We start from the raw sequence: 22,237 nt of genomic DNA, 5'->3' as shown, positions 1-22,237 counted from the left end.
CTTTGTGAAGGCTTCCCTGATAGTCCCTGACAATATTTGTTTGCTCCTGAATTCTTAAAACAGTTATGTCTGAAATACTTTTTAAAGTGTACAAACATGTATGATTTTATACTTTGCTCTTTGATTTACCCCATAATGCAGAACTCCTAAAAAGTAGGAGCTGGTGTTTTGTTTTCCATTCCTTTTTCCTTTATGTTTCTCACCGGACCTGAGAGAGGAGAGCTGGGTCTACATTGCACTAGTCACTGAACTGCCGCACTTTATTTATGAGTTTTCCATTGAATTCTTCAGACTCCCAGCATCTAGCCGAGAGCCTCACGATCGGACACATGGCAAGCACTGGATAAATCACATAATGAATGGATGAAAGGGCCGTGTAGTAAGCCACAGTCTCTCAGCTCCAAACCCAGCCTCCGAACTCTTGCTTTGTGAGGCTGAGGCTCTTCGAAATCACGTTTCTCCTCTGCTAGAGGTGCCAGAGGGAAACAGGCTGAGCGGGAGGAGAGACTTGCTCCTTCCTGAGTACTTGCTGGTACTTAAGAGTGTCACCTGGCGAGGGCGTGTCACCCTGGCAGTGGCAATTGGTTCATGTGCAGCTCTCGTTTGCACCCTTCCCAGAATCAGCAGAGGTTCAGCTTTGCGGGCCCCGAAGCTCCTGTGATGACAGTACCTCAGAAGCTGTCACCCCTTCCCCCCGAAGTAGGTGTCTCGGCCCCACAGGGCTCTTCTTTCAAGCGTCTAGGTTCTAATAGCTCCAACCTCTGCCCTCTGCTCTCCCAGCCTTTGGGGTGGTAACTGCATCTTCATTGCCCCCTTTTTGCTTTTTTGGTTCTCTAGGAACTGCTTAGGCAATTCCCTATAATAAATTCTCTGTGTTAAAATAACTGACGTGGTCCTGTTTTCCTGACCAGGTCCAGACTGCTGCAACAAATAATGATCTTGAGAGATAGGTATGATTTTCCCCGTTTCATAGATAAAAACATATAAACTCAGAGAGGTGCTATTAACTAGCAGGGTCAAGATTAAAACCAGAATAAAAAACAAACAAACAAACACATACTTTATTGCCGCTTAGTGTTGTGCAGAGGCTTTCACAAAGCAGAGCCTCAAAGATGCATGTTAATTACTTGATTTGCAAGATCGCCTGGAATATGTGTGTGCAGGCCTGTGGCATCTGCTAGTTCTCTTTCATAACTGGTTTCAATTTCAGCTGAGCTATGAGCTCACATTTGCCAGTGATAGTGTGCCAGACAGTTTTATCACCCACATTGCTGACCTGGAGGATGCATAATTGTCTGTGGTTTTTGCTGTGGAAATGATCGCTAGGCAATTTCAGCCTTGCAAACCGAATCTAGTGACCTTTAATCTGGCCACTAACTTTTCTGGGGGGAAAAGCCTTTTTCTCTTCTGCTCATTTTACTTCATAAACCTCTCTGTGCTGTCCAAGGGCTTCCTTCAGCTTGGAAAGTAGGAGCAGCGGGTAAAAATGCAATTGTTTCTGTTACATATTTGGCACTTGGTGTTGAAAAAGAGAGTCCAACTAACAGATGTTTAGAAAAGTACATCTGAAAATTGTGAATACATTTAGGTTGCTATCTGAGGAAAAATAAAAGAGGCCAAGTGTGTAATGCTTAGCTACTTAGCAGTTACAGAATGATACTGTATGTTTATTGATATTTAAAGGTAGAGATAGAGAGAATAAACTAAGGACAAAATAAGGAAATAAAATATGTCTTTGATACTGGAAAAATATTGTTAGGAAAATAATCGTAATAAGGAACAAAGTCACAAAGAAAGCAGTAGGCTACCTCTTTCTGAAGATGTGTTTAGAAACACAGAAAATGAGATTGCTGGAAAAGCGCCTTGGGCTTGGCGATCTTTCCTATCAGTTATTTTCGTTTTACATTTGAGAGTGAATATGCAGCTTGCAGTCATCTTGGGGGACATGACATCAGTTCCTCCCATTCCCCAATTCCATCCTCACAATCTCATATCCTCCCCCTATTGGTTTGTGTTTGCACTCAGGCACTCAGCATGCCCTAATATCATCTGTAGGCCTCTGACATTCCTCCACCAGATGCTGCCAAGCGGGCTCCCCAGCCTCAGGGCCCACATAATGCCTTAAGGTTATAGGGGTTCCACATACTTGTTTGCTGAATTAATAATAGGAGTTACATGCACATTTTTTGTGGTGTTGTGCATCGTGGGAGGCATCTTTAGCCTCTCCCCACTAGATACCAGCAGCACGCCTGCCCTCAACTCCAGCTGTGAGGAGCAAAAACGTCTTTAGACATTGACAAATATCCCCTGGGGGACAAGCTAAAGTTGTGGAGTTGTGGAGAACGGCTGCTTTAAAGAATTGCTTTGTCAGTTACCAGATTACCAACTGTCTCAGAATCACCTGCCAGAATAAAAGGTGGTGGATTGCATTTTTAAAGTTCTCTTTATAAAGAATTTGAACTGATCGGGGGCGAGGCAGAGACTTTCCCTTGGACACTTGCTCAGGTGATTTGTAACACGTACACATCACCTGCACTTGGATGTTGTGAAAGAGTAAATTAGGAAGTTAGTGCGAGTTGGTGTTCTCAGGCTTCCAGGGCAGAGAGAATGTTTCCTCCAGACTCATCATTGTATAGAGAGCAGCAAACAAACTGAGCAAAGAAGCAAAGCTTCATGGTAAAATATAGTCTGTTCATGTGAAATATTTTCCCTCAGCCTCTAAGCTCCTTGTTGACGTGTATGGCTTCCACCCAAGGGAAGACAGTACTTAGAGTGAGTGAGCCCAGCTTGCCCCAAATGCCCTGCTGCCCCCACCATCCTGGGACATGGGTGCATGGAAGCAGCCTCCCAGCCGCCCCCCCTTACCCCCCTAAACAGCTAAGAGCCAGTCCCTGGGACTGAGAAGAGGCTCTTGGAAAGCAGCTCAGCATCTGCCCGGCTCGCCAAGGGCAGCGGCAGTCAGCGTGTCCTGGAACTGCTTGGGGATCACCCACGGAGTGGAACAGACCTAGGTAAACAGGAGGTGTAGCCTGTGCAGGGTCTAACATATCTCAGCTCTGGGAACATGCTTGTGCCTGAAGCTCTGGAGGAGGCCTGTGCTCTCCGGGGCCGGGCTGGGACCGGGTGGTCGTCCAGGAGAAGACAAGCTCGCCTGGGTATTTTCTACCCAGTGTTCGGGTCTCAGCTGGACCCAGGGGAAGGAAACAAAACCCACTGGCACAGCCTCGGGAGGGGCATTCCCCGCCGAGGACAGGGAGGCTGCGAGCCTGGTGGGCCCTGGGCAGTGCAGGCCTCTGGGCCCGGCAGTGTGGTCCCAGGCTCCATGGCATTAAGTCCCGAGCCAGGGCATTGCTGGGCGCCCTGCAGCCTGGTCACTGGGTTAGGTGGTTTGAGGGATAGAGGAGGAGCCAACTGTCATGCTGCTCATGCCATTTTTATATTTCATAGCTCTGCTTGAGGGGTTTTGTTTGATTTCATATTTGGACATAATTATATTTTCACAGAAAGTTGCAAAGAGGTAAAGAGAGGTTTTAGGTACCCTTTACCCAGCTTCCCCCCATGGTAACATCTGACATAAAATATAGCACAATATGAAAACTAGGAAACTGACATAGATATAATCCATAGCACTTATTCAGATTTTTTAGGTTTTAAAAACTAATGCAAGGTGGGTGAGCATTGGCTCTCCTGCCCCATGAGAGGTGGAGTTCTTACAGCAGCGCCACCCTGAAAAGGAGCTGGTGCTCCTCCAGCCTCCTCTCCGCTCGCCTCCCAGGTTCATATCCAAGTCCATCCCCAAGCTTGTCCATGTCCTTCCTGCTACATGAAGTTTGTCTCCCTCTCTCTTCTCTTTCCCTCTCCCTCTTCCTGCTGCTCTCCTCTCTTCTGCTCTCTTCCCACCTCTCTCTTCTCCCTCCTCTCACTCCCATACTTCCCTACCCCTCCTTCCAGGCCCCCTCCCTCTCTCTCTGTGTCTCTCTCTTTTTTCCCTTCCCTTCCCCCTTCCCCCCTCCCTTTTTGTCCTTGCACCCATCCTGGATGACATCTGAGACCCAGAACACTGCCTTTTCTTCTAATACTATACCTTAACCTTCTGGTTCACCCCCTGTAACCCCATTACTTTAGGAACTGGTGTTGCTTCCTACGTGTTCTGTGAGCAGAATACAGGCTGACTCTAGGAGTTAGAAATTACAAAGCATATTTCATAGCATGCTTTTAATAGAGGCACAGCTTGGGGAGGGGAGGGAAGGATAATAGAGAATGGGAAGGCTTTACCATTAACACTCAGCTTAGCTGCACTGGCGAGATCAACTCTAACAGTTTATGGAAAGAAGAACACTTGGGCAGAGACTGTGAGTGAAGCTGGTTTGCTTCTGGTTGCTTAATAAAATCGTACCAGGTAGCTTCTTGTTATTTAATAAAAGGGGTATATTAGGGTTCTCTAGAGAATATATATATATATATTCTATTGTATATGTATAATATACAGGGTGTCCCCAAAATGTATACACACTTTAAAAGCCGATAGCTGTTAAATGAAAATGAAATGTATTTTAATAAACACTGCCTTTGTAATTACATCCTGTATATGTATTACATAGAGGATATATATAGTAAATACATATAGTATATCTAATCTATGTATCTATCATCTATTTATCTACCTGAGAGGTTTATTATAAGGGATGGCCTCACACAGTTTGGGGTGGTGGGCACAGCTGACAAGCCAGCGGGCCAGAAATTTGAGATTACATGTCGCAGTCTTGAGACTGGACTGCGTCTTCCTCAGGAAACCTCAGTCCTTTCTCCCAAGGTCTTCAGCTGACTGGACCAGGCCCCCACACAGTGTGGAGGACAGTCTGCTTTACTCCAAGTCTTCTTATTGGAAATGTTAATCATACCCACAATGCCTTCACAACAACATCTTCACCGAACAGCTGGCGCCAGAGCCTAACAAGTTTCGACATAGAGTCCCCCAACACAGAGGCCTTTTGTGTCACGCTGCCCGAATCCTCAACAGCTCTTCCAGTTGAGCATTCACAGCCCTTCCAGCTATTATATGGTCAACAGTTAGTTAGCTCAAGATTAAAATGCCTCTAAATGGCTCCGCACGTTTGTGGGAGGAAATATGTGGAGTGCTTGGGATATAGAGGTTAAAAAAAGCCATCTCAGTTTCAGGAGTATTATAAATAGGATGTCCTGGTCCTGTGGAAGCACCAAGAGTGAGCCAATAACTTCCTGGGAGCCAATGATGCCTTTAGAGGGAGTGGGTGATGTGATCTGATCTGTGATTTCACTGCTTTTCTATCCAAATCCTGACCTCTATGGGAAATGTCACCTCATCCCACAAGCTTCTTTCTCTCCATTCCTATGAACTTATGATCTATGCCAGTTACTTAGCATCTAACAGACTGCCTTGTGTACTTACTCAATATGTTATGTGATAATGCCTTGCCTCTCCAACGGATGTCCGATCTTCCAGGGCAGGACTTTTCTATTATATCTTATTATATTATATCCTCTTATGTCTTTGATTACCCTCCCTTTCTCATTGTGTCTGACATGCACCTGAAATGGCAGGTGCTAACTCACTATTTGCTGGATAGATGGCTCTTGTTTTAATTCTCTACTTTCAGAAGACATATTTACCTCTATCTGCTGCGCAAAAATCAATTTGAACAATTTCCAATAAATGTCTTGTGAGAGGTTTAGGTCTCATACAGGAAAAATTAGATCGCTTCTCTGGGGCCTTTGTTCCTTCACAATCCAGCTCAACTGCATGCCTCTCTAGGATGCTGTCTGCCCTTTCCTCATCTGTCCTTCCTCTGGTCTCGCACTGCAGGTTGTGTATATCTTTATTATACCTTTATCATCACGAATGTGCTAAGTATTGCTAGTTTGCACCTCTCATAGATTATACTAGGGTAGGAACTATGTTTTATTCATCTCAGATAACTAGAGTCTATTCTAGTAAATGTGTCCAGGAATGTCACTTGGTTGGATAAATAGATGGAAAGGAAAGAAAGTTAGATACTTTGATGATAGCAGAAGGGAAGTTGAGCTTGTACTTGCAGGTTTGCTGGGCGCCAGCTATTACTTGGAAAGCCTAAGTTGTGAGGCCACTAATATTGATTTCTCCTCACACTTGGAAGGCTTTCTGAGAAGGTGCTAGTGCATTAGCTTCGTCATCGTAATAGTGGGAATTTGCTTTGGCACTTAGGATAGAGTTTCTGAGCATAGTTGAAAACCCAGTCCTAGTCCAAATGGTAGCAGATATTCCTGTCATCTTTCAGAATTCTTTTCCAAATAAAACAAAATAAACAGAATTTTCTCTTGACATCTTCCTTTAGGTTGGATGATTACCAATTCTGCAAGCTTGTACTCTGTTTACGATACAGGTCTAGTTATGCATGAATCTGAAAATTTGCCTTCTTGTGTAGCTGTATTTTGATTGGGGTGTTTTAATTTTCCTGTGTGATTCATAGGAAAACATGAAAGGGTCACTGTGCATCGCTAAAAGGAGTATAATGAGTAAGATCAGTGAGATGCCATTGCTGGAAATTCATTACCATAACAACACAGAATTAGCCTTCATTTTGTCTGTTCTTGATGCCACTGTGGTGTGTTCCTTCCACTCTTCTCCATACTCCTTCCCTGGCTTGGAAGAGAAAGACATGACCTACAGTGTGGCAAATATATTCTAATTATATGTTGTTCTGTCATTTCCTGATCTCTTCTTTTTTTACACCTGTCAAATCTTATCATTATAGAATGGCATGGCAAGGACCCTTGATGGGCCACTATTTCAAATAAGAGTAGTTTCATCCCCATTCAAGACTTTTTGGTCAGCATTTCATTGGAAACACACACACATTTAAAGTCTGATATATGATCTGGCTTCTTATCTAATCAAAATGCTTAAATATGTTCTTGATATTGACTACAACAAAAATGGAATGGACATCATCACAGTAGATTACCTATTGTTTGTAATGCAAGATGGTTCCAACATCTGCAGTCTATCTGGTAAGCTTAGTAAAGGCATTATTGAGTATAAAGGTATGTTTGGTGCTACCAAATTCAAAATTCTAGATCCCTCAACTTGTCTGCTTCTAACTGTAAAAGAAATGAAGTTCAATGGAATTCATTATTGATGGAAAGGGATATTTACCTGCATGGCCCCTTGGCTTCTGAATTCCACTCCCCCAGAATAACCTGAGATTGGCTTCCATCAGCTTAGGAGGAGATGGCTTTGTATCATAAGGTAAGCATTAGAGACCACGGCAATGAAGATAAGCTTTTACCCAAAATACCTCGTCAAATGTCTTAGGAAAAATAAGGACCCATTAGAGGCTGAGCTTGATCTTTTGAGTCTTAGGAGTAGATCAACAATGAAGACTAAATACACAGTTGTATTGTGTGTTACCGAGAGGGCACCATGGTGCCACGTAGCACAGAATCTTAACATGAGGATGAGAGAAAACTAGAACCTGTCCTATAGGTGCGATAGTGGCTTGAGACTGGGAATTCTACTGTAGCTTCTCATTCATTTCACTGAGTATCTGACATTTGGCAGGAAGAGCATCAGGCCTCGGGTGTACAAAGTCAAATCAGAAAATGCATCTGCTCTCATCTGGATTGCAACACTTCCATCATCTAATTACAATGCCATACAACTGAATGATAGATTCATTAAAAGATACAGTATACTTCACTCTCTCCTTTATAGTCAACATAGAGTCAACGTTTTATGGTCTTCTCTGTGCAAGGTACGTCTTCCACGGGTGCATTTCATTCTGTCTATTTTGGCCCCTTTTTAATCTTAGTGACAATGTTGCTAGTCACTCTTCCAATAATATTTATTAACTGTGTCATATGCACCAGACACTGCTAGCTAGACCAAGCGGGGCAGGAAGCTCTTGACCAGGCCAGATACCCTCAGAGCCCCAGTATTGGTTAAGTAGTGATGAAACTGCCAGGGCTCCTCCAAGTCTAGAAGCATTGGGGTACTTTTCTATTCCTTTTGGTATTGATAATTGTTTAACTTTCTGTAACTAATCTGGAATCAGTCCACCTGGGATAGGAAAACTGAGTAAAGCTAGCTTGTTTTGTTTTTAATGGGAGAGTAGAATTCAGAGCATGTCTCCACTGCACTTTGAGGGTGGGGGTTCGGGTTTCACAAGCAGGCAGACCCCCCTTCCCGGGGGGGGGATCCTTGGTGACTCCACGAGTCCTGGGCTGAGGAATAGTGGGACCGATGGCAGTATTTGGTGACATCGATACACCACCAGATACACCTGGTGTCACATTTTGTCATATTTCATTTCTGCATTTCGAACAAATCTGTTCATCTCTGACAGGGGACCAGAGCTGGGTCCTGATATGCAGGGAGTTTCACCTGATGGTGTGTGGCTGTGAGGGTGAGTACTGGGGGTTGTTTTGTTAATGCTGGAAAGAAATTTCCTCCAACTTCTGGAAGTTGTGAATTGGGTGTGGTGTTGTTGTTTTTTTAAAGAGCTAAGGTGTTTGTCCTTGGCGTCTCGTGCTGTGGAACATGATGCATGAATGACAGAAACTGATAAGCTGGCTGGGAGGTAACAGCTGAGGGCAGCCCTGGCCTTGCTCATTTACAGAACTGCATCTGAGCCCAGAGTACCGGGAGTTCCCAGGTGTACTTGAATCATCCATTCTCTCCCAATCTTGTGAGTGGCCAGGACACCAGGTATTAGTATCCCCATCACGTGATGAAGAGGCTGAGATCTAGGGCAGGGAAGGGACTGTTTTATTTGAGGACTCAGCCTCCAGTGCTCTCAGTGCTGCTCCTGTGGCTCCGCCCTCACGCTGCCACGTGGGAGACACAAAAGGCAAGAGAGGCCACGAAGAAAAAGAAAGAAGCAGAGCTTTGGACAGAGGCAAAATGAGTCCAACCCCTGCGCCAAGACCCTGCTCCTCTTACGCTGCTGGTTGATCACAGGAAGGAACAAAAACAAAAACAAAAACAAAACAAAAACAAAAAACCAGCTTCCCAATTATGCTAGCTTGCTGGCTGGGGTCGGGTAGGTCACTGCTGCCCTGCAAAGGGGCACCTGCTTCTCTACCCAAAAGACACTGGCATGGCCCAGAGTGGAAAGCAGAGGCATCGGAAGGTTTTTGTAGGAATCAAGAAAAGCAAAGTTTGTAGAGCATCTAGGTCAGTCCCAGGCAAATAGTAGATTCTCAATAGAAGGGCAATGCTGACTATTTTCATTGCAGCTATAGAAACCAACTTCTTTTAGAAATTTTCTTTTTAATACCAGAGCACTCTAGGCTTAAAATAATTTAGCCAAGTTCAGTAGATATTTCTGGAACAAAACCTAGATGTCAGTGAGGGCCTTGCAGCCCTTGGGCTATAAATAGGATTGCATTGAACAATTCGTGGTTCGGAGGCTTGCCACCAGTGGTTCTCAAACTTGACTGTAGATTGGGATCACCTGGGTGGCTCTAAAAATACCCATGCCTGGGCTCCACCCCAGGAGGCTGGGTGCTGCCTGGGCATTGAGCTTTTTCAGTGCTCCCAGCTGATGCCACAGCTCAGCCTCATGGGAAACCACCGTGAATAAGTCACACCAAGTTCTGCACTCGGTCCTGGTGCGTGCGCTTGTGGGTGGGCTCCCAGATCTCCAGTGCATCCCTCCAGGCTAACGTCTCACCCCTTCAAAGATTTCTTCAGAAATCTTACAAACCTGCTCATAAGTTTAATAGAATTTATGAAGATTGGGGATTTCAGGAAGGCATGCCCCTCTCCATAAGCTACCTGTCACCATATTTCTGCCTCCCTCCCTCCCTCTCTTTTTTTTAAAAAATATTTATTTATTTTATTAAATTGATTGGGGTGACATTGGTTAATAGGATCATATAAGTTTCAAGTGTACATTTCAAGGACACATGATCTGTACATTGCATTGTGTGCCTGCCACCCAAAGTCAAATCATCTTCTGTCACCATATATTAGGCCCCCTGCACCCTCCAGCCCCGCTTCCTTCGGGCAAGCACCATGCTGCTGTTTGTATCCACAAGTTTCAATTTTATATCCCACATATGAGTGAAGTCATATGGTTCTTAGCTTTTTCTGACTGATTTATTTCACTTAGCATAATATTCTCAAGATCCATCCATGTTGTCACAAATGGCAGTATTTCATCATCTCTCTAACATTTGTCTCTAGAGGAACAACGGAATATTTCTGTCTCAGTGCCGGGGAAGAACCCCCACCAGGCCCCTGGGCCTCAGCAGCTACCCCTGTGACTCCTTAAGGAATTCTTTCAAAAAAGCCAGGGCTCTGCTAGTTAGAATTCTTGTAACAGCTCCTAAGAGAATTTTTTTCTATTTCATTTCAGGATGATTGACTCTGAGCCTAACACTAACCTAGACACAGGTTTGAGATGGGATGAAGAGGGTAGAGCTAAATGATGGACAGTGAGAGCTGTTGTGGAATGGGGACATGAAACATGGCGTGTCCATAACAAACTCCAAAGGTGGGGAAGAACTTCCGTGGAAACACAGCAGGGTTTTGGCAGATGGGAGTGGGAGCGTGGGGCCTGTGCGGGAGAGGCGGCCACCTGCAGGGCTTGGTCAGGCCTCTGTGCTGGGGTGCAGAGCATCATTTGTGGGTGGGATCAGAGCAGTCCCTGAAATCAAATTGAAATAAAGCAGCCTGTGGTTTTAAATGAAAGACATCCAGCCTTAATTAAGGAGACAGATGCATCTTTTACAGCCTGGTCAGCTTTGTCTTTCTCTGCTCTCTGTGTTCAAAGAGGTGGCCAACTCTGCAGTCTGGGAATTTGGGCACCCTCTTCCTGTGGTGGGGACTTGGGCGGAGTGTGTTGTGTTGTGTTGTGTTGTGTTGTTGTGTTGTGTTGTGTGTCCAGTGTCTCTCCAGGACCTTTGGGAATAGAATAGCACCTCATCCATCTCCTTATTCCTGACACCATTTCACTGCCTGAGGCTGCCTCTGGTCCTGGACACAGGGCTACACAGACAGAATAACTTTCTTCTTTTGAGAGAGGTAGCAGGGTTTAAACTGAGAATTCTCCGAACAATAACTCCTTAAGAGTTTGAGAATGAGAAACCAAAAACAACACAGCCCTTTTACTATTTCTGAATTCCCCCACTCTGACAACACCTGTTGGGCTCGTTGCACTGTGATACGTGGGGAAGAAATGTTTGTTGAGCGAATGAAGGTACATTAATCAATAATCAGACAGGGAAAGTGAGGGAACAGATCTCCTTTGCGGTAATTGAGCTGACTTTGAAAAAGGCCAACCTGCTTATCTCCTCAAATGTTTTGCTAACACATTTCCTTTTTTAATAAGACAATTAACCCTAAAATACCCTTAGTTTGCCTTCTCTTGGTATACATGAAGTAAGGATTACTTTCCCTTCATAGTTCTCAATCCTCAGACTTGGGAATAAATATTCTTCCAATTAGATTGTGTTTGGGATACATGTTTGAAGTCAGAGCAGCTATCTGAGCATGCCAGCAACTTGATTTCCCTACTTTTGGTAAATGCTGAGAAAATAGAGTGGGAGATGCAACTTCGACAGGAGAGACAAGAAACCTGATGCCTGTTGTTTATTGATCCAATCACAGACCTGTTTCCAGTGCCTACTATGTGCTGAGCACTGAGCTACATGTGGGGCTACTAAGAGATGATTCCACTTTGGGCATAGCCCCTGACTTTTCGGAACCTAGAGTATAGAAGGAGGAAGAGAAGGTAAACACAGTTGCCGCAAGATGCCACAGAGCCCAAGGGAGGCACTCACACCCATCGTGGGTGGTCAGGGACTGCAGGAGGTGACAGTGACACCAGAGCCCAGTCTTCAAGCTGCAGGGGACCCAGGGGAGTGTGACGGGAGAGGTCACTTTTATAGTTCTCATCACATGCAGGTGCTGTTCTAAGCACTATATGTATATTAACTCAGATCCTCACTAAAGTTTTAAGAGAGAATTCCCTTCATTTTAAGAGTCAAGGCAACTGAAGCAAAGAAAGTTTAAAGAAACTGTGCACAGTCACCCCTCTGGGAGGGCTGGAGCATGGACCCAGACCGGGTATTTGTCTCCTGAGTCTATAGCAACTCTTCCCAGTGAGCCTTCGGGCAGAGAGAACAGCATGCACACAGAAGCGAGTTCTAAAGAGCCTGTGATTTCTGGGACCTCCACAGCTGCCGACAAAAGCCCCTGGTGAAATCAAGCCAGTCCTACATTTGTGCTGTTCACCGTGAGCATCATAAATGCAACCAGTTGAGGGTTTTCTTTGAAGACGTGAGGTCAGAGGTGGCAGGTGTTTGCAGGGACATGGGTGGACCTTGAAGATCCTGGAGTCACCTCTGGCAGGATGCTGGGAAGAATGTAGTGTTCTTTCCTCTACTGCTAAAGTGGCACCAGAAAGGCAGGTCTCCGCTTTCTTCCCATGACTTCCAGAGGAGACACTTTGGTGAAACAGTTTCCAGCATCATCATTGGCCTGCGTTTTACAGGTAAGCTCTGGCCTTCTCACCCTTTTCCTCACGTTGCTGATCATCTGCCCATCATTAAATGGAATTAAATTACATTGATGCCCATAGTTTATCCTTTGAAGCCTTTAAATAAACACACACACACACACACACACACACACACACACACACACACACTTCAGAAATACAACAACCCCAGCTCACTTTGGCCTGCAAGGCTGACCATGTTAGAGCACTCATTGTTGGAGTGGTTCTAGGAACAGCTGCTTCCACTTAACTCAGAATTTAAATTAGGATGACAGCTGGCCATCACCTGGCCTCACTGAGCTGCCATGTCCTCACCTGTAAAAGGAGGAACCTGGCACCACCTTAAGCTTCACACTTGTTCTGGTGCCAGCTTCTCAGATGCCCTAGAGGCCAGGGCTGTGGGGCCTGCACTCGGGGGGCAGGATCTGCACTGTGGACGGTACCCTTGCAAGTGAGACGCAGGGCATTAGGCTCAAAGCTACAGGCCAGACCTTCATTTTATAATTAACTTTTTATTTTTAAATAATAATAGATTTCCAGGAAGTTGCAAAAAGTCATTTACTCACCCTGCCTCATGGTAACATCTTCCATAACTGGGTTTCAAAGCCAGGACACCGACACTGGTGATGTCTACAAACCACCTTCAGATTTCACCAGTTTTTATGTGTCCTATGTCTATGGGAGAGGGGGGTGTGCATGCATGTGCACATGTTCACATATAGTTCTATGCAATTTTTTCACGTGTAACCACCAGCACAATCAAGGTACAGATACAAAGGGTTTTTCCCATGCTGCCCTTTGTTAGTCATTCCCTATCCATCACCCCTTTCCCATCTCGAGAGTATTACATCAGTACAACCATGCAGTATGCAACCTTTTGAGACTAAACTTTTTAATTTGTCATAATGCCGTCAAGATGTCCTTGCAGGTTTTGTGTATCAATAGTTCATTCATTTTTATTGCTGAGTAGAATTCACAGTGTGAATGCACTGCAATTTGTTGAACCATTCACCTGTTGAGAGACATTTGGCCAGAATGGGCCTATCTTCTATAATAATATAAGTGTAATATGCAAATTAGACCAGACAGCCGAATGACCTTCTGGACATCATTCCACACGTCCTTTCCGATGAAGCCATGACGGTGGGGGCCAAGGCAGAGGTGGTCAGGGGCAATCAGGCAGGCAGGTGATTGGTTAGGGGTGATCAAGCAGGTAGGCAGAGTGCTTAGGTGTAATCAGGCAGGCAGACATCCCCCAAGGGGTCCTGGATTGCGAGAGGGTGCAGGCTGGGCTGAGGGACCCTCCCCCTCCAGTGCACAAATTTTGTGCACTGGGCCTCTAGTTACAAATAAAGCTGTCACGATTTTTCACTTATAGCTTTTTGTATGAGCATAGTTTTCATTGCTCTGGGATGAATACTCAGGATTTGGATTATATGGTATGTGTTTAGTTTTATAAGAAAAGGCACAAGCACAACTGTTTTCCTGAGTGGCTATGATTACATTCCCTCCAGCAATGCAGGCGGGTCCTTTCAGAGAGAAACTCTTGTCATAGAAGCTTGTTCTCCAGGGATAAATCAGGAGAGTGCCTTGTAGTCCAATGTGGGGTTGACAACTTTTATACCCATCAGCCTTGGAGGTTCTAGCTAACTTTCCCTGTGACACGAGAAGGATTTTTCCAGAAGCAATGCAAATGCTAGGAGCTGTGAAGTGCACAAGCAGCCATGGTTAATTGTCCTTAATGCCTGTACAGGAGAGAGAGAGGCTTGAATCACTATGATGGGGGTTTCTTACTTAGCCACCACCATTCCTTTTCAATGCCACACTCAGAGCCCCCGACGCAATTGTGGCCACTCTCGGCCATACAGAGGCCTGCAGAGCAAGTGTTAATTCTTGAGATTTGTTTCCCAATGCTTTCTAGTATGAGATCAACTTCATATATTTTTCTTCCTCCTTGAGTACTGCTGTCCTGCACATGATAATGAATTGTCCACTGCTGCTCCCAATCCCCATCAGACTCACAAGAGAAAAAAATCAATTTACACTTTTTCTAGGAAGCAAGCCCACTGATGGAGCTGACGTGTTGTCTATCAGGCTGCCATAACAAAATATCACAGTCGAGGTGGCTTGAACAACAGACATTAATTTTTCACAGCTCTGGAGACTGGGAAGTCCCAGGTCAACATGTTAGAAGGTTCAGTTCCTGGTGAGGGCCCTGATCCTGCTTTGTAGATGGTGACTTCTCCATGTGTGCTCACACTAAAGGAACAGAGCTCTGCTCTCTTCCTCTTAGAAGGACAGTACTCCTATCAGGGGTTCCACCTATAGGCTCCATCCTGAGATTCTACTATAGGATGTCTTGGACTGAAATCAGGGAAGCAGAATTCCTTATTTCTAAAGCCAGGCCATCATTTCTTCCTGCACCTCTTACATGGTTACACGGAGCCAAGCTCTGCAGGGAAACTCCACACTTCTCCTTTGCATGTTGTCACAGGTGTAACACAGACCACCTGGGTCTAGACTCCCACAGCACAAGTAAGACAGGACTACAGCCCTTACTGGTCGATGATGGAAAGGCAAAATTCCTTTGCCTTCTGCCAGCAAAATTCCTCTCTTCCAGCAAAACAAATTCCTAACCAAGTAAAGGACTCATTTCTCTATTTTCTGAATCAACACAATTCTAGTGTTTTTCCCCTGATTAAAGGATTAAAAATACTTTTGCTAAAAATATAAAAAATTATATGGGAAGATAGCAAACTGACATGAAAAGTAAGATGAGAGACCTGACTTCAGATTAGTAAATGAGAAGAGTGCAACCTGCCAATTAACCACAGCTTCCCTTCCCCAATCAATCCCACACACAAGTTTAAAATAACACGTGAGTTGATCACAGCAGAATTTCAAGTAGACCCCAACCCAATCCTTCGCCCTTCTCCTTCACACCATTGCTGTCACCTTTTCTTGCCATCTGTTTGAGTTTTCAGAACATAACATTTTAAAACTGTCCTTGTGTGGAAACATTTCTAGACAAAACTGGTGAAACTAAGAGCAGTTCTCCAAAATACCTTTACCTGGGCTTAAGCTTCAGAAAACTGGAAAGAAAAGTCCCTAGCTGAGAAATTGTCTTTTGACACTACGCCCACCAGCCAATCAGAGTTACTATGCAAATTAACCCGACAAAGATGGTGGTTAATTTGTATACGCAGGTGCAGAGCAAAGACTGAATGCTCCAGCCAGAGTGAAGACTGAAGACTGAAGAGGCTTGGCTTCTCCGCTGCGGCTGCAAGCCAAGCCTTGCTGCAGCCGGAGGGGAGAAGCCAAGCCTTGCTGCGGCTGGAGGGGAGAAGCCTAGCCTTGCTGCGGCCGGAGGGGAGAAGCCTAGCCTTGAGGCTTGGCTTCTCAGCTGCGGCCGGACCAAAGGACTGGGTCCTGGGTGCCGGAGGAAAACCGGTGCCAGCAGTCAGGGGAAGGAGTGCCTATTGCGCGAATCTTCGTGCAACAGGCTTCTAGTAAGTAGTAAATGCTCACAACAGTTTGTAACTGTAAAAAATTGGAAGCAACCTAAATATTCATCAAAAGGGGAATAGATACAATTGTCATCTATACACATAATTATATACTCTATAACCATGAAGCCAAATTAACCAAAGTTACTTGTGCTATCTCCTGAAATAATGTCATAAATTGGCCCCAAAATAAGTTGTTAATGCAACTCTCTCATTAATTCAAATAATTTTTAGATTAGGTCTTAGACGATCATACTGTATGCATATAATAATGTTTTTGTTTCCTCCTCTTTTCAAATCCGTAAGCATTTCATTTTTCTTGACTTACTATGCTAGGTAGGGTCTTTGGTGCAATGTTGAATAGAAGGGTGATGATGGGAATTCTTGTCTCATTCTTAGTTTTAAAAGGATTGCTTTCAGTGAATCACCAATAAATGTGATGGTCACTGTAGATGTATATTTTAGGAGCATTTCTGTAAAGAGCACAGAGAGCCAATTTTTAGAATTCAATCTGGCATTTTTTAATCAGATTACTTTAATCAAATTATATTTCTTTCTCATATATTTGTATTATTTCTCATTTATATTTGAGTTTTCTCTCTTTTATGCCAGATCTTTCTATGTTCCTTTCTCTCTTCTTTCCAGCATTCTTTGGGATTGATTGGAGTGTTTCAAATAATTTTTTTTTATTAATTTGAAAGTTACATAATTTTTAATAGTTACCCTTGAAATTTTAATATGCATGTTTTACTTAACAAAGCTTAAAGTTAAACATTATCTTTTTAAAAAACTTTTTTCTCGGCATTTATTTATTTTTTTATTGTGGTAAAAAGCACATGACATTAAATCTATCACCTTAATCACTTTTAAGTGTGCAGTGCAATAATGTTATGTATATTCACATTGCTGCGCAACAGACCTCTAGAACTTTTCATCTTGTAAAACGGAATATGATCTTTCTCGCCCCCTGAAAAATACAAGGACATCAGAATCCTTTCCACTCCATCACCCCCCTCCTCCATTGCTATTATTACCCTATGGTTTTGTGCTGTGTTGTGCCCTGTGGTGGCCGCCTCCAATTGGGCCCTCAATGATCCCTCCTCCTAATTCACACTGTTGTGAACATCTCTCACCTTGAATTACCCAGTGACTTGCTTCTAAGCAGTAGTAGAACATGGCAAATGTGTTGTGATGTTGCTTCTGAGATTAAGCTGTAAAAATTGGTGTCCTCTGTCTTTCTGGCCCTCTCTTACTGTCTTTCTCAGAGCCCTCACTCTGGAGAAGCAGGGATGCTCTGTTGTGAATAGCACCATAGGGAGGCCCATGTGGCAAAAAACTGATGTCTCTGGCCAATAGCCACTGAGGACCTGACCCCTGCTAACAGCCATGTGAGGGAGCTTGGAGTGGACCTTCCAGGGCCTGCCTATGGCCACATACACACATGAGTTTGGAAGCAGATCTTCCCCGAGTCAAGCCTTGAGATGGTGGTAGCCCAGACAACACTGATCGGCAAGTGAGAGACCCTGTAGCACAGGGACCCAATTAGCCATGCCCAAATTCCTGCCCAGAGAAAAACTGTGAGATAATAATGTTTTCTGTGTTAAGCTGCTGGGCACTAGAGTAATTTATTATGCAACAATAAGACAAAATATTCCTGTTTCAGATTAGACTTTATTCACATCCTAACATTCACTCCTTATTAAAATTTCCTGATTCTTTGCTCGCCATTCTATCTTGCATCTCAGAACTAACTTCTGGGATCATTTTGTTCTTTCTGAGATATCCCTTAGAAAGTTTCTTTTCTGGGAGTCTTGGTGGCAAACTATAGATTTTGTTTGTTCAAAAAATTCTTTATTTTTGTTACTGAATGACAATTAGCTATATATAGAAGTCTAGGTTAATTTTCTCTTTTCTCTGCTATTGCTATTTAGAAATCTGCTATTAGTCAAAACATACTTTCTTAGTAGGTAATCTTTCTTGCCACTTATACCAGTTGTGTGTGGTTTTTTTTTCTTGTTTTGTTTTACATATATATATATATATATATATATATATATATATATATGCTTTTGTTGATTTAAAAGATCTAGTTGTGGAATTATTCTTATGAATCCTACATGGAAATTATGTTTACTGAATTTTAAGATTCATATTTTTCAATGATTTTAGAAAATCCCAGCTTTTTCCTTCAGACATTACTTTCTCTCCATTTTATCTATTTTGTTCTTAAGCTATAGAACATATTTTCCATCTCTTTATTTTTATGTGATACATTTTGAGTATCTAGACCTTTCATCTAGTTCAGTGGTTCTCAACCTGTGGGTCGCGATCCCTTTGGGGGTCGAACGACCCTTTCACAGGGGTCGCCTAAGACCATCGGAAAACACATATATAATTACATATTGTTTTTGTGATTAATCACTATGCTTTAACTATGTTCAATTTGTAATAATGAAAATACATCCTGCATATCAGATATTTACATTATGATTCATAACAGTAGCAAAATTAGTTATGAAGTAGCAACGAAAATAATTTTATGGTTGGGGGTCACCACAATATGAGGAACTGTATTAAAGGGTCGTGGCATTAGGAAGGTTGAGAACCACTGATCTAGTTCATTAGTTCTCTCTTCAGCTATTTTTAAATCTGTGTTTTAAACAAACGATTAATTTTTTATTTCAACAATTAAATATTTTATTTTAAGGGCTTCTATATTATTCTTTTGTCAAATCTTTCTTATTTTTTGACATATTTTCCTTGTTTATGTTACAGAGACCCTCTTTTATTTCTTTAAACAAATGATAATTTCTTTAATCCTCATCCAAGGATATGTTTTTTGGTTTGTTTGTTTGTTTTTAGAAAGAGAGGAAAGAGGAGAGGGTGAAAGAGAGAGAGGAGAGAGAGAGAAAGAGAGAGAGAGAGCGTGAGAGAGAGAGAGAGAGAGAAACATTGATCGGTTGCCTCCCCTACGTGCCCCTGACTGGGAATCAAACTCGAAGCCTTCTGATGTCCAGGAGGACAGTTCAACTGACTGAACCACCCAGCCAGGGGCAAATGATACTTTTTTAATTTTATATTCTGAATGTTATATTTTCTAAATCTTAAATATTTAGGGGTGTGATTTTGCTTTGTTTGTTTCTGCTGACTCTCCCTCCTGGATGTATATTTCTTTATATTTTTAAATTTTGAATTATCAGCTCAATCTTCAGAAATCCTGTGAATTGAGAGTGTGTGCCCTTCAGAGGACATATTTCCTTATGCCAATATTCCCCAGGTGTTCCTAATCAAGACCACTTTAACTTAATTCTTAGGGTTGGACTTTTCTGGATCATGAAGACAATATACATTTGGATTCCAAACCTATGTGATATCAGGTCTGGAGTTAACTAATTCTCAGGGAAGACTTATTTTCCCTAGAGGCCAGGTAGAGTTAAATAAGCATTCTTGTCTTCTACTTTTGCGGAATAGTACATATTTTTTCTTATCCATTTGTTTTTATTGTGGATGTAGCTCTTTGAAGGTCTGAGGTTCATGGAGGAATCCATTTCCCATCTTGCACAGCATAAGACACCTTTGCCAGACTGCCACACAGCCAATGAAGCCTAAGTCATGGTTCATGAAGACACACCTTTACTGAGGGCGGACACAGTTTCAGTGTTGGCTTTCCTCTGTTTTGGGCTTTCAGTTTGTTTTGGCTCCTGGAAACCATCCTTTCTTGCAGGCTCAGCTAAGCTTTTTAAAAGATTTGTGTCACACTTTACCCATTCTTTTCAGATATCTCATAGCAAGACAGTTTTCATACGTAGACCAGGAGATTGCCCACTCCATACATTTTCAATTGAAGCATCGACCATTTTTGGTGCGCTATATTGGTCTGTCTTTTGCCAGTGTCCTATTTATGGGAGCTTTATCAGTGTATATCAGAGATTCAAACACACAAGGACACTGCAGAAGGCCATTCATTCTCTTTGAAGCCTTCTTCTTGCAAACACCAATGGCTGCCTGAGGGCTTTCTCTGGGTGTGGAAGTGAGTTTGCCCCCATCACAGTCAAACCAAAGTGCTAGGAGTTAGCATCTCTACGGACAACCACAGCCGATAAGAGTTGGTAGAGCAATACTCCAGTTTCTTCTCCCTCAGATCTTGACCCCTTGAACTTACGTTTCACAGGTTCTCCCAGAGGTCCCCAGAAGGACCAAACCCCAGTTGCCCATATTGGTTACCTGGATTGGTTTCCTTTACTTCCATGTCTCACTTCTTCACTCTATGTTAATGTTTCTTAGGATCCTGCCTCAAATAAATTTATATTTAATTCTTGTGTCAGGGACAATTTCTGAAGAAACTCTAAACTTAATATTTAAACCAAATTCCTCTAATTTATAGTGAGCATTGACTATATGGTGTTAAATGTAGATTCATCTTAAATTCTAATAAATAGTTTCATTTTGAGTATTTATACTCTAGGCTTCCTACTTTCTTGCTATCTTTTAGAAATGTACATTTTAATGATATTTGTAGGTGGCAAAAAACACTCTAATAAATTTGGTCGAAATTGGCACAAAATCGAATTAGCTATTCCAGGTGTTTGGGTGAGATGGAAATAGCATGGAGTGTACACACCTGAGTATTTGATTGTTGGGCCAGTAAGGATATTCCACATTGAATACGTGGATACCTAACTGTTACAATTTGGCATGCTCGGGGATTTATGTGGGGACATCACTCTGATACAGAGGATAGTGATGGTAAAACTGAAGTGTAACGTGGTTTCTTAGAGATGCTTTGAGTGGTGAAAAGGCTCAAACTGCTAGCCTATGGGATGCTTTTAGCTTTCAGATATATTTTGTTAGCCTTTATAAACTTTAATAATACTTAGACTACTTGCCATGCTTATAAATTAGGAAGTTGTGTGTCTGGATTAGAAACTCTAGTTTCATTTTTTAAAAATTAGAAGATTGGACATCAAAGGTCCCACAGGATCACATGACGATCAGATGGGGATGAAGAATAGTTTCTTCCAGAGATGAGGCAAGTGCTGTTGTCTCTGTCACTTTCTATGGTATATTACAACTGATCCACTCATTCATAATTTGCCTTTTCCAGGAGGGTATTTGAGGGTTTAAAACATATACATATGTTTTTATTGATTTTAAAGAGAGAAGAAGGGAAAGAGAAAGAGAGAGAGAAACACCGATCGGCTACCTCCTGCATGCCCCATACTAGGGATTGAGCCTGCAACTTAGGCATGTGCCCTGACTAAGAATTGAACTGGTGACCTCTGGGTGGCTTAGGATGCTCAACCACCTAAGCCATACCAGCCAAGGTGGCATTTGAGGGGTTTTTTTTACCCCTGCTCTGCATCTTCTGGAATGGGTGAGATGTAGGGAGATGACAAGTTTTACAGGAAGTAACTGCGGCCTTCTCTCTCTTGCTTGTTCTCCTGTCCTGCTTTCTAGAACTCTGAAGGTCCACACTCCAAGAAGGCAGCATGCTGAGTCCCTGAGAGCAGGCAGTGCTTGCATGGCAGCCTGCTGCTCATGATTTTAGTTATTCGCTCTGAAACAGTGGTTCCCAACCTTTTTTGGCCATGCCCCACCTAAGCATCTCTAAAATCCTGATGGCCTCCCTGTGACATATAATTCTTATTATTCAAACAGTGCACTCCTAAAAGGTATGCAGGAAGCCAAAAAGGCCACCAACTTGGTCTAAACAAGCTTCTAAAGAACAGCATCCATGAAAGAGAAAAATAAAAGAACGAAAGGACAGTTGAAGTACTGAAGAAGAAATCACTAAGAAATTGTTTAAAAATAATAATATGCAGTGACATGAAAAAATAGCAAATAAAGTTTCAAAACATATAATAGAGAACTGAATTGTATAAATAAGTCGCAATATATATTTATATACTGTATATGAGGCCCCTAGAATCCTAAGAAATGTAAAAAATTCACTGTTAATAACTCATTCTCGAATTGCCCCCCTTAAAAATCAAATTGTGCCCCACGTTGAGAATCACTGCTCTAAAACCTCAGGCACATTTTTGTTCGGACACTTGATACTAACTAACAAGTCTGTGCTCTGCTTAATCACTGGTTTAAATAAACCAAGAGCCATTGGCAATTTTCTCCTTAGGTTTTTTTTTTTTTTTAATGTACACACTCACACAAGAATTGCCCTTTAACTTAGTTAAAACCATAGCCAAGTGTGAG

The 22,237-nt window shown here is 42.8% G+C and overlaps 1 protein-coding gene across 1 annotated transcript in view; it reads right to left on the bottom strand.

Moving 5' to 3' along the window:
* Positions 1-22,237, bottom strand: part of LY86 (lymphocyte antigen 86) — a 59,854-nt gene that overhangs the window by 25,427 nt on the left and 12,190 nt on the right. The gene's annotated exons all lie outside the window — the stretch shown is intronic.

Source organism: Myotis lucifugus, unplaced genomic scaffold, assembly GCF_000147115.1.
Source record: "Myotis lucifugus unplaced genomic scaffold, Myoluc2.0 scaffold_259, whole genome shotgun sequence".
NCBI classification, from domain to species: domain Eukaryota; kingdom Metazoa; phylum Chordata; class Mammalia; order Chiroptera; family Vespertilionidae; genus Myotis; species Myotis lucifugus.
The sequence above is the reverse complement of the archived record's forward strand: the minus strand, read 5'-3'. Positions and strand labels throughout refer to the sequence as shown.